Raw genomic sequence first — 12,995 nt, 5'->3', positions numbered from 1 at the left:
ATATTGTAAACGTCAGTGCAGATTCGATGTATGCTGGGAAATTGATTAGGTGCGAATTTAGCACTATGAACAGAAGAAAGATGTATAGAAATGTTTCAATACGTAATAGATTAGGAACGGAATGTGATGTTGCCAATCTCATCAGAAACATTCATTAGAAAACTTTAAAATTGTTCCACAGAAACAGGTCAGAAACCATCCACAGAGGAAGCGGGAAGTGTTACCCCAGCGTTTGAAAAAGAAAACAGCGAGGGACGACTTTGTGACGCCATGCGACGAACAGAGCTACGGTATCAGAAGGATGAGTTTTCCAGACCCAGCCTTACTGGTAATGAAAGCTTTCTGTGTACATGACCAGCCTCGCCTAGGGAATCACAGAGTATTCTGGAAGCCTTCTTGTGATAGTGAACCTACGCTCCACATAAATAGGAATACATCAGCACATAAAATCAGAGTAGTTAACGGCAGTATCCAGTCACCACCGTCTGTGTCGAGTTTTGCAGACCTTGGACTTTGATTGTTTTGCTAGACTCAGCACCTTCATTCACTGTAGAGGCAGATTCAGAGCAACAGATGGGCTGTGAATGGGAAAGTAGGTTGAGCGACACTGGCAGACAATTCGAAGTTGTTAGTGATTAAGTGTGAATTCCCGCAGAAATCAGTCACCTTGTTAGGATATGTCTTGACAGCTTCAGGACCGCAGTCTGACTTACCAGTGGAAATTGTTATGGAAAAAATATCCTCAACTGAAGACGACGACACAGCTGAAAGCCCTCCTAGGTCTCGTCAGATATTATCGCTGGCTTGTAAGAAGCTTCAGTAAAGTGGCGAAACTATTGCATGACTTGTGAAAGAAAGGAGTTTCTTATAGCCGGAAATTGTACCAGAAGGAGGCATTTCAACAACTAAAAGAAAAGTTGATCTGTCTGCCACTATTGCAGTACCCAGTTTCCAAAAGGAGTTGATAATGACTGTATACTAGCAACTTTGCCCTTGGAAGAGTACCTCAGTCAGGGAATACTGGGAAAGGATTTATACATATCTTTTATACCAAGAGCTCTTAACAAGACGAAGCAGAATTGTAGTACAGTGTAGCAAGAATTTCTCGCCATCGTGTGGGCTGTATAACCCTTAGGACTATATTTGTTCGGCAAGAAATTCAAAATAGTGACCAACCATAAAGCACTTGTCAATGTCAATGAAATCCACCAACTGCCGTGTAACTTAAGATGTTACTTTATTTTATTTTGAAGGTTACCAGTTTCAGCATTTCATTGCGCCATCTTCAGGCCGCATATGCATCTCCCCAAACCAACTAAAATGTCTAATGGAGCCATAAATCTCTGGATGTCGTGAACTCAATTGTTGTTATACTAGTTATACAGTTGTATATATATCTTCTACATCAGTTCAAATGGTTCAAATGGCTCTGGGCACTATGCGACTTAACTGCTGAGGTCATCAGTCCCCTAGAACTTAACTAACCTAAGTACTACATCCATGCCCGAGGCAGGATTCGAACCTGCGACCGTAGCGGTCGCGCGGTTCCAGACTGTAGCGTGTAGAACCGCTCGGCCACTCCGGCCGGCTTCTATATCAGTGGACTCTCATGTTCAAAGTACCTTGGAACCACTGTTCATTGGTGTACGTCACAGCGCTACCTCTTATTTGACTAAAATTTCCAAGGAGAGTCACATCCCTTCTCTTCTCGCTATGTATTGATTAGTTGTAGACTGTCCTGGTATAAATATATAATTTCAACGAAGATTTATTTACCTCAGGATATATTTATCATGCACTCAGTCATCTTGGATCTGAGATGCACATTTTAACATCACTCTTATGCAGTTGTAAGGGATGATGTCTGCAATATGTCTGACTGTCAAGAGAGTCAATAGATACTTCAAATTCAGAGAAAAAAAAAATTGTAGACTATAGAACAAGACAGCTTGGAATGTGTCGAATGTTGTATTGAAATCGACTCTTATAAAAGATATTTTTTATATTTCTAATGGTATTCGCGGCTACAAATAAGCAACAAACAAAATCTGTTCTTTTAACTACCGCGAAAAACACGCTATGGAGTAGAAGTTTTAAATTTACCTTCAAATTGACGACCCACTCTGCGGCTGACGTAATTATTAGAGTCTGGAACATGGAATACAGAAACCTGTAGTTATATCTGTGTCTCAAAAATCTCCGTAACGTAAGTCTGCAGTGAGCATACTGTTTGATACATCTTTCAGTCCACAGCTAATGTAATTGTATTCGCATAATTCAAGCACTTGGCCTTGAGAATGAGAGGCACTGGTAAACTGTCAAACCTGCTTATATGTAATAGGCATGCAAGAACGAGTGTGTCTGAATAAAGTAAATCCCTTTGGAAATTTTGTTTGGATCTAATTTTCGACTAGTACGTCTCATCGATTGCTCGCACGGCTGTGAATTTTTGCGACTTTTTTTCTTTGGAAGCGCGAGCGAGTATGTGTAGCACCTGTGCAATTGTAATTTGTTTCCGATCTGTTTACTCTGATTTTGATAGCTCACCCGTCAGCCTGCATGTTAATAATACGTAAGGTATATACACTACTGGCCATTAAAATTGCTACGCCACGAACATGACGTGCACCGACGCGAAATTTAACCGACAGGAAGAAGATGCTGTGATATGCAAATGATTAGCTTTGCAGAGCATTCACACAAGGTTGGCGCCGGTGGCGACACCTAAAACCTGCTGACATGAGGAAAGTTTCCAACCGATTTCTCATACACAAACAGCAGTTCACCGGCGTTGCCTGGTGAAACGTTGTTGTGATGCCTCGTGTAAGGAGGAGAAATGCATACCAGCACGTTTCCGACTTGGATAACGGTCGGATTGTAACCTATCGCGATTGCGGTTTATCGTGTCGCGACATTGCTGCTCGTGTTGGTCGAGATCCACTGACTCTTCATAAAATATGGAATCGGTTTGTTCAGGAGAGTAATATGGAACGCCGTACAGGATCCCAACGGCCTCTTATCACTATCAGTCGAGATGACAGGCATCTTATCCGCATGGCTGCAACGGATAGTGCATCCACGTCTCGATCCCTGAGTCAACAGATGGGTACGTTTACAAGACAACAACCACCTGCACGAACAGTTCGACGACGTTTGCAGCAGCATGGACTATCAGCTCGGAGACCAAGGCTGCGGTTACCCTTAACGCTGCATCACAGACAGGAGCACCTGCGATGGTGTACTCAATGACGAACCTGGGTGCACGAATGACAAAACGTCATTTTGTTTCGGATGAATCCAGGTTCTGTTTACAGCATCATGCTGGTCGCATCCGTAATGGCGACATCGTGGTGAACGCACATTGGAAGCGTATATTCGTCATCGCCATACTTTCGTATCACCCGGCGTGATGGTATGGGGTGCCATTGGTTACACGCCTCGGTCACATCTTGTTCGCATTGACGGCACTTTGAACAGTAGACGTTACATTTCAGTTGTGTTACGACCCGTGGCTCTACCTTTCATTCGATCCCCGCGATACCCTACAGCAGGATAATGCACGAACGCATGTTGCAGGTCCTGTACGGGCCTTTCTGGATACAGAAAATTTTCGACTGCTGCCCTGGGCAGCACATTCTCCAGATCTCTCACCAACTGAAAACGTCTGGTCAATGGTGGCCGAGCAACTGGCTCTTCACAATACGCCAGTCACTACTCTTGATGAACTGTGGTATCGTGTTGAAGCTGCACGGGCAGCGGTACCTGTACACGCCATCCAAGGTCTGTTTGACTCAATGCTCAGGCGTATGAAGGCCTTTATTACGGCCGGAGGTGTTTGTTCTGGGTACTGATTTCTCAGGATCTATGCACCCAAATTGCGTGAAAATGTAGTCACATGTCAGTTCTAGTATAATATATTTGTCCAATGAATACCCGTTTATCATCTGCATTTCTTCTTGGTGTAGCAATTTTAAGGGCCAGTAGTGTATTTATGCTATTGTGACACTACGGCGAAAGTCTGTGCAGATGCTGTTCCCTTTGCGTATGTACAGCATGGAAGCTTATTTTTTTCTACGTTCTGATGTGTTCAGTACTTAAGCATTCCACCTACATTGAATACGCTCTCAATTGGCGCGTTTCTTTTAAGAAACCATACTTTTCGTTGTCTCTTGGAAAAGTATAGCTGCTGCTGAAAAACTATATAGTGACTAAGTTTTGTAGTATGATTGCTGTTTGTTAGTGTACACGCCAGTGCCAGGTAATAGTGAATTTCTAAGTGTAAAGACAATGTTTTGTGAAGAATGCAATTACATCAGTACCGAGTGGAAATGTCGTTCAAAATGAGAACAGAATGTTTCTCCAGAAAGTGATTAAACCAGTACTGGTTGAGCTCCAATTCCATTACTTTGAACCGGGGTCGGCGTTAGCCAGTGCCACTTTTTCTTCCTTTAATATCTCTCGATGGCGTTGGTAGCAGAAAGTTGAGGGGGTAGCGGAGAATGGCGGGGGTTTGTTGCGAAATCACACGACACGACTCGTAGGCCACAGGGCTGAACCCTGGTAGCACCGATGCAGACATATTACAATAGTGCAGTTACTCCCACTGCCCAAAATTTTGGGTAAAATTTCCAAATTTACACGGTGTATTAAGTATTTGCACTGCAAAATATCAGCAAGATTGGTTGAAATTAAAGAAAATTACTCTTGGCAGAGGTCGAAACAAATGCAATCCGACTACAAAGCTTTTGAAATTTGATTATAGCTGGGTATTTCTCTGTCTTTTCCGATGAAATTACGCATGCCAGAGATTGAACCACAGGCCTTGGAGCTCCGAAGCTTAGGAGTTGTTTCGACATGCCTAGGGCCTTGCAACTACATCACTATCTTGCCGAACCCTCTGCAGTGGTATGGTCTAAAGTACGTTGCCATTCAAGCTAGGGGATGTTCAGTAATTAGTTTGTAATAGTACGTGTGTCGAAAGTCGCTGCAAATCACGCACGTCAGCGGTCGAAAACAAAACCATTTCCTTACAAAGCTTAGGTGTATGTAGGTTTCTGGGCTGTAGGCTATTAAATACGCTGTCATAGCTTGCGGACTGTTCGATAATTGTTGTGTTTAGTATGTGTGCCGAAATTCTAGATACTACACAATTGCCAGGTGTCGAACTCAAGAGCTTCGTAGCTTAGAGTACTTAGGCGCTGTTGTGAAGTAACATAGAGCCTTACACCCTCGAGTTTTGTGTTTCTTGGATCACGGCTGAGGACAACCTCCAAAAGATGAAATCAGGTTAGAGTAATTAAAGTATGGCCACCACGGGCTGTCTTTCGACACCTGGGGCCTATGACAATTACCAAAATGTGAAGGTAAGTTAGCGTAACAAACGTATGTCCTCAGGGTGGGCCAGGACACACAAAACCAAGATGTTCGACAACGATAATGAGTGCGTTACGTGTTCCTACCTTTTGGCATATGAGGATACATGTTGCAACGGATTGCGATACGAGGATGCATAATGTACCCAGGTACAGTGTCGAGCATGCTTGGTTTTGTGGTTCAGATGCTATGGTGTTCTAGGACACAATGTTGCAAAGCTGCACTGATTGGCTTCAAATGGTTCAAATGGCTCTGAGCACTATGGGACTTAACTGCTGTGGTCATCAGTCCTCTAGAACTTAGAACTACTTAAACCTAACTAACCTAAGGACATCACACACATCCATGCCCGAGGCAGGATTCGAACCTGCGACCGTAGCGGTCGCGCGGTTCCAGACTGTAGCGCCTAGAACCGCTCGGCCACTCCGGCCGGCGCTGTACTGATCTCCAGTCTTCGAACGCGGTACAGTCAATGCTATTGTAACACTGAACTCGTTCTCCAGGTGCGTCTTTTAAGGGGTGCATTCTGCCCTTAATTCATTTCTATGGATTGCAAGTCGGGACCGCATTGAACTGCACATGTGGAGAAACTGCACATGTGGAGATACTCTTCGATCATCCAGCAGTTGTGGACCACAATGGTTGGGGAATGAAGCACCTTTCCACAAGAACCCCTTACCAAGCTTACGACCAGAGTGGGAGCATTTTTCAGAGCATGCATTATCGTCCGTGATGATAAGACCCCCTGCTATGAACAAAGCCCCGTCTTTTGTAATGTCTAGAGGACTAACATGAAATGGCGTGACTCCTTTGTAATTATTGTTTTTAAATAAAAGCGTCATTCCTGTTTCTCTCGTTGCATATTACTTTCAGCTACCTTTTATACTACACCGCTGCAGTTCTTTCTACGGACGGTCTAAGTCTTATCGATATATCTGACTGGGCAGTGACACATCATGCAAAAGCTACTTTCGTTCTTAAGTTTTTCCCACCGGTGTATAAAACAAAAACAGTTACTTCAACGAAATAATTCTTGCATATATTATGAAAACACGTTAACGTGTGCTTTTTCCTTTAATATCCCACTGTCTGTCTTTAAATGAGAATCAGTCAAGATTAAATTCGATTTTTTCTGACCTGGAGAAATAAAAAACCAACGTTAGACCGGAATTGTCACAGGACAACGATTGGCGTATATGAAGTTTTAATTATATCTTCTTTTGTCACGGCATCAGTGTCTCTAGACTCCGTGCAGTCCGGTTTATTGTTTCCTCGCCTCCATTGCTAACGCATCCTCCGTCCAAGTACTCAGTCCGCCAGGTTGGGTTGCTGCGCGGCAGCTCGTAAACTCAACATATAACAGGTTTTCCAGAAGCAATTAATAATAGGAACTTCCTCCACTTGTAAGCGGAACTTCCTCCACTTGTAAGTCCTTAATCCCACCACTCAGCAAACATTTTCGATGCATCGCTTCAATGCCAAGTTTTGAGCTAACACTTTGCCAGGGAATAAAAAAAGTGAGCGTACGGTGAACATAACCGGGCCATTACAATGTAAGTAGAAGAAGGTTCCGCAGTGAGTGTCATCTACATCTACATCTACATCGATACTCTGCAAATCACATTTAAGTGCCTGGCAGTGGGTTCAACGAACAGCCTTCACAATTCTCTATTATTCCAATCTCGTATAGCGCGCATAAACAACGAACGCTTATCTCTTTCCGTAGGAGTTCTGATTTCCCTTATTTTATCGCGGTGATCGTTTCTCCATTTGTACGTCGACGTCAAAAAAACATTTTCGAATTCGGTGGAGAAAGTTGGTGATTGGAATTGCGTGAGAAGATTCCTCTGCAACGAAAAACGCTTTTGTTTTAATGATGTCCTTCCCAAATCTTATATCATTTCAGTGACACTCTCTCCCTTTGTTTCGCGATAATACAAAACATGTAAGTAGGCTGTTTAGGTTTTTACATTGGTAACGCCACCGCCACGTAGTGCTCTGTATGAAAATCACTGGCTGTGCTGCGTGCAGTCTGTAGCTGGTTTGCATTGTTGGAGTATTCGCTATTGTAGTGTTGCGCAGTTGGATGTGAACAGCGCGTAGCGTTGCGCAGTTGGAGGTGAGCCGCCAGCAGTGGTGGATGTGGGGAAGTGAGATGGCGCATTTTTGAGAGCGGATGATCTGGACGTGTGTCCATCAGAAACAGTACATTTGTAAGAATGGATGTCATGAACTGCTGTATATATATTATCATTTTTGAACACTATTAAGGTAAATACATTGTTTGTTCTCTATCAAAATCTTTCATTTGCTAACAATACCTATCAGTAGTTAGTGCCTCCAGTAGTTTGAATCTTTAATTTAGCTGGCAGTAGTGGCGCTCGCTGTATTGCAGTAGTTCGAGTAACGAAGATTTTTGTGAGGTAAGTGATTTGTGAAACGTGTAGGCTAATGTTAGTCAGGGCCATTCTTTTGTAGGGATTACTGAAAGTCAGATTGCGTTGCGCTAAAATATATTGTGTGTCAGTTTAGTGTTGATCACAATAAGTAAAGAGAGTAATGTCTGAGTGCGTTCAGTTTTCCTCAGCTGTTTGAAAAGCAAATAATGTAAGAGGTTTACCTGCACAGTAATTCATTAATTTTTCTAAAGGGGACGTTACATATGGCGATCCTTAGCCGAGGATACCTCAATGGAATCTTCTGATTTTTTCTTGTAGTTTCTGTAATTAGTGTAGCTATTGTTTATTGCTAGCGCGTAATTATAGAGAGAATTTCCTTTGTAGTTGTAGTTTTTCATTGTTGTACAGTAAAACAGTTGTGGCATGCATGTAGATTTGCACCAAGTATTTCGCAGCTGCGCTTGCAATTAACGAGATATTATTTTCAGTGCTATGTTAATGTGTTTTATTTTTGCTCTTCAAATTGTGCTTTTCTGTGTTATCGTGTGAAATATTGTGACAATAATGGCGTGTGAAATACTTAATACTAGGCTCCAAAGTAAGCTGAAAAATGACAGTGACGACGAAAGCAGTGCGTTAGCGCCACCGACTAATGGATTAACTAATGTTCATAGTAGTAATTTGGTAATTGTGCATAGGGAAATGGAGCGGGCTGCAAATAATGGTGTAGACAGTAAAACAATAAGTGAACAGGGAAGCATTATCGATCGATCGGTCGGCAACAGCTCGCCTCAGGATTCCGAAATGACAGGACACAATCTTGCAAATACTGTAGATTCAGGTTTTGCGTCCTCACCGTTTTCTCAGATAAGTCAAGACACATTTTCTGTTTTTCAAAATGCGAATATTGCCGGTTCAAATGCACTGCCGAATAGCACTGAGGAACATGTTTCAGACACCAGTGCACTGTTATTACAGTTAATGCAACAAATGGGACAAAGGCTACAAAAGTTAGACACAACGCTTGAACAAAATCAGAAACAAATGGGACAAAATCTTCAAAAGTTAGACACAATGGAACAAAATCTTCAAAAGTTAGACACGATGGAACAAAATCAGAGACAAACACAGCAAAAGCTTCAAAAGTTAGACACGATGGAACAAAATCAGAGACAAACACAGCAAAAGCTTCAAAAGTTAGACACAATGGAAGAAAATCTTCGAAAGTTAGACACCACACTTGAACAAACACGTGAAGGTTTAACTGCTGAGTTACTTAAAATCGAATCGAAATGTCAAAAAGTCTGTAATGACGTAAAAACACAAATTTGTGAGCATTTCCAACCTACTTTTTCGCGTCATGAAAATGAATTACAGAATCACGAAGCAGCCTTAAAAGAACTGCAAACTATTGTTCACGAAAATCACGACACCTTGCAAGCTAAAAGTGACACAGTCGCATCTACCGATTCGGTTACGCAACTTGCAAAAACTCAGGAAAACTTAAAGGACACAGTAGATACGATTTCAACAGAAATGGACACTCTGAAACTTGGTTCAGAAAAACACACAGAGGAAATAATTTCACTATCGGATAAAGTAGCCAAACTTTCAGATCAGTTCACTAACTTATCTACAAAGATAGGTGATGATCTGAATGACACAAGACCTGTAGCCTTCACTGACACACAATATTTTTGGCGCAACGCAATTTGACTTTCAGTAATCCCTGCAAAAGGATGGCCCTGACTAACATTAACCTATACGTTTCACAAATCACTTACCTCACAAAAATCTTCGTTACTCGAACTACTGCAATACAGCGAGCGCCACTACTGCCAGCTAAATTAAAGATTCAAACTACTGAAGGCACTAACTACTGATAGGCATTGTTAGCAAATGAAAGATTTTGATAGAGAACAAACAATGTATTTACCTTAATAGTGTTCAAAAATGATAATATATATACAGCAGTTCATGGCATCCATTCTTACAAATGTACTGTTTCTGATGGACACACGTCCAGATCATCCGCTCTCAAAAATGCGCCATCTCACTTCCCCACATCCACCACTGCTGGCGGCTCACCTCCAACTGCGCAAAGCTACGAGCTGTTCACATCCAACTGCGCAACACTACAATAGCGAATATTCCAACAATGCAAACCAGCTACAGACTGCACGCAGCACAGCCAGTGATTTTCATACAGAGCACTACGTGGCGGTGGCGTTACCAATGTAAATACCTAAACAGCCTACTTACAAACATATTGCCTTTATCTGAACTTTTTTCTATGTACTCCGTCAATCCTATCTGGTAAGGATCCCACAACGTGCAGCAGTATTCTAAAAGAGGACGGACAGGCGTAATGTAGGCTGTCTCCTTAGTAGATATGTTACATTTCCTAAGTGTCCGGCCAATATAACGCAGTCTTTGGTCAGCCTCCCGCACAACATTTTGTACGTGTTGCGTCCAGTTTAAATTGCTCGTAACTGTAATTCCTAGGTATTTAGTTGAATTTAAGGCCTTTTCATTTGACCGATTTATCGTGTTACCGAAGTTTAACGGATTCCTTTTAGCACTCATGTGGTCTACCTCACACTTCTCGTTATTTAGTGTCAATTTCCAATTTTCGCACGATACAGTTATCATTTCTAAATCGTTTTAGAATTTGTTTTGATCTTCTGATGACTACTAGTCGATAAACGACAGCATCATCTACAAACAACCTAAGACGGCTGCTCTGATTGTCTCCCAAATCGTTTATATAGATAAGGAACAGCAGAGGGCCTATTACGCTACCTTGGGGAACGACAAAACCACTTCTGTTTTACTCGATGACTTTCCGTCAATTACTACGAACTGTGACCTCTCTGACAGGAAATCACGAATGCAGTCACATAACTGAGACGATATTTCATAGGCACGAAACTTCACTACAAGCTGCTTGTGTGGTACAGTGTCAAAAGCCTTCCATAAATTCAGAAATACGGAATCAATCCGAAATCCCTTCTCTATAGCACTCAACACTTCGTGCGAGTAAAGAGCTAATTGTGTTTGACAGGAACGATGTTTTTCTAAATCCGTGTTGACTGTGTGTCAATAGACAGTTTTCTTCGATGTCATTCACAGTGTCAGAGCACTATATATGTTCCAAGATCCTGCTGCATATCCACGTTAATGATATGGTCCTGTAATTTATTGGATTACTTCACTACCTTTCTTGAATATTTGTGTGACCTGTGCAACTTTCCAGTCTTTGGGTACGGAACTTTTGTCGCGCGAACGATTGTATGTGATTGATAAGTATGGAGCTAATGCATCAGCATACTGCGAAAGGAACATAATTGGTATACAGTCTAAAACAGAAGACTTGCTTTTGTTAAGTGAATTAAGTTGCTTCACTATACCGAGGACATCTACTTCTACATAACTCATGTTGGCAGCTCTTCTTGATTAGAATTCTCTAATATTTGTCTCGTCTTCTTTGTGAAGGCATTTAAGAAGGTATTTTAGTAACTCTGCTTTGGCAGCACTGTCTTTGATAGTATATCGATTGCTATCGCGCAGAGAAGGCATTCATTGTACCTTGCCGCTAACATACTTCACATATGAACAGAATCTCTTTGGATTTTCTTCCAGGTTTCGAGACAAAGTGTCATTGTGAAAACTATTATAAGCACCTCGCATTGGAGTCCGCGCTAAATTTAGAGTTTCTGTAAAAGATCGCTAATTTTATTTTACTTTGCGTATGACAATACAGCGACAATATTTTATATAATACAACAATATGTAAACGGAATGTAGAAAACAAAACAATGTGTAAATGGTACATGTGTAAAAAAAACAAGCAATAGCACAAAAGGATAAAGTACAAACACTCAAGACAATATAACTACACGTTAAATGCTTGGCAAGCCTGACTAGAAACTCATTCATATACTTAAAGCTCAATATCTAGATTGCACTGCCAATCCAAAACAGAGGATTTCACATGTATAACCTGAGAGCGCAGGTCCGGCGTATCATCTTAAGAGGCATTCCTCAATAATATGGCGGACGTTCTGTTCAGGTGCTCCACAGTCCCAGGCTGGTGAGTCGCATAGACCCCACTTGTACTTATATGCACTGCAGCTTGCAAGGCCCGTTCTGCTACGGTTTAATTTAGTCCAGGTACATCTCTTCAGGTCAAAGCCCGGTAATTCGAGAGTAGGATTTGGATACCTTGTTTATTAATTCCAGAATCATTCCAAAAGTGCCGCCATTGCTCCTTGATGTCAGGTTGATGTTCTTGTGTATTAACCCATATAGGCTTCCGTGACTTCAAGCGGGTCGATGGTATTTCGTTCAAAACATCATGGATTGGTAGATTCTGTGGGTAAATTGAGTCATGAATTTTTGACCACTCTCTTGCTGCTGCTTTTTGCCTTTTCAATTGTGGAGGTGGGATATTGCTTAGAGTATGCAGCCAAGGGACTGGGGTGGATTTAATAGTACCCGTTATTATCCTCATACACTCGTTCAACTGGACGTCGATTTCCTTAGTGTGAGTGCTCGAATGCCAGACAGCAGAGCAATATTCGGCAACAGGATACACCAGGGCTATTGCGACAGTGCGTAAGGTGGATGCTTGAGCTCCCGAAGTCGAGCCAGCCAATTTTCTCAGGATGTTGTTGCGACTCTTAAGCTTTTGGCTTACGTTTTCTAAATGTTTTTTGTAAGTCAGGGAGCGGTCTAGTGTTGTGCCAAGGGGTTTGGGGTTGAAGTTGTGTCTGACTCTTTGTTCATAGAAGTTCACATTCAGTTCCTGGTGGGCCATTTTATTGTTCCAGTGGAGAGCACACACCTCAGTCTTGGTTGGATTAGGGCAGAGTCGCCATTTTTTATAACAGGAATTCAAGGACTCCAGATCTTCTGCGAGTACGTTCGCTCCTTCCCCAAGTGTTTTAGTTTGTACAACTAATGCCAAATCATCGGCGTAGCAAAATTTCCTGCTGACTGTATTTGTCAGGTCGCTAATATACAAATTAAAAAGGGTTGGAGTGAACACTGATCCTTGAGGAAGGCCATTTTTTATTTTATACGATCTGCTGGTGTTGTGGCCGATGCTCACTTTGAAAGACGTGTGTGTCCATCAGCATGTAGTTCATTAAGGTTGCCAGTTTTAAACTAGGTATGTGTCTCTTGAACTTAAGCATAAGACCCTGAAGCCACACAGTGTCA

Source organism: Schistocerca americana, chromosome 1 (genome assembly GCF_021461395.2).
Source record: "Schistocerca americana isolate TAMUIC-IGC-003095 chromosome 1, iqSchAmer2.1, whole genome shotgun sequence".
NCBI classification, from domain to species: domain Eukaryota; kingdom Metazoa; phylum Arthropoda; class Insecta; order Orthoptera; family Acrididae; genus Schistocerca; species Schistocerca americana.
This window is presented reverse-complemented; position numbering follows the sequence as displayed.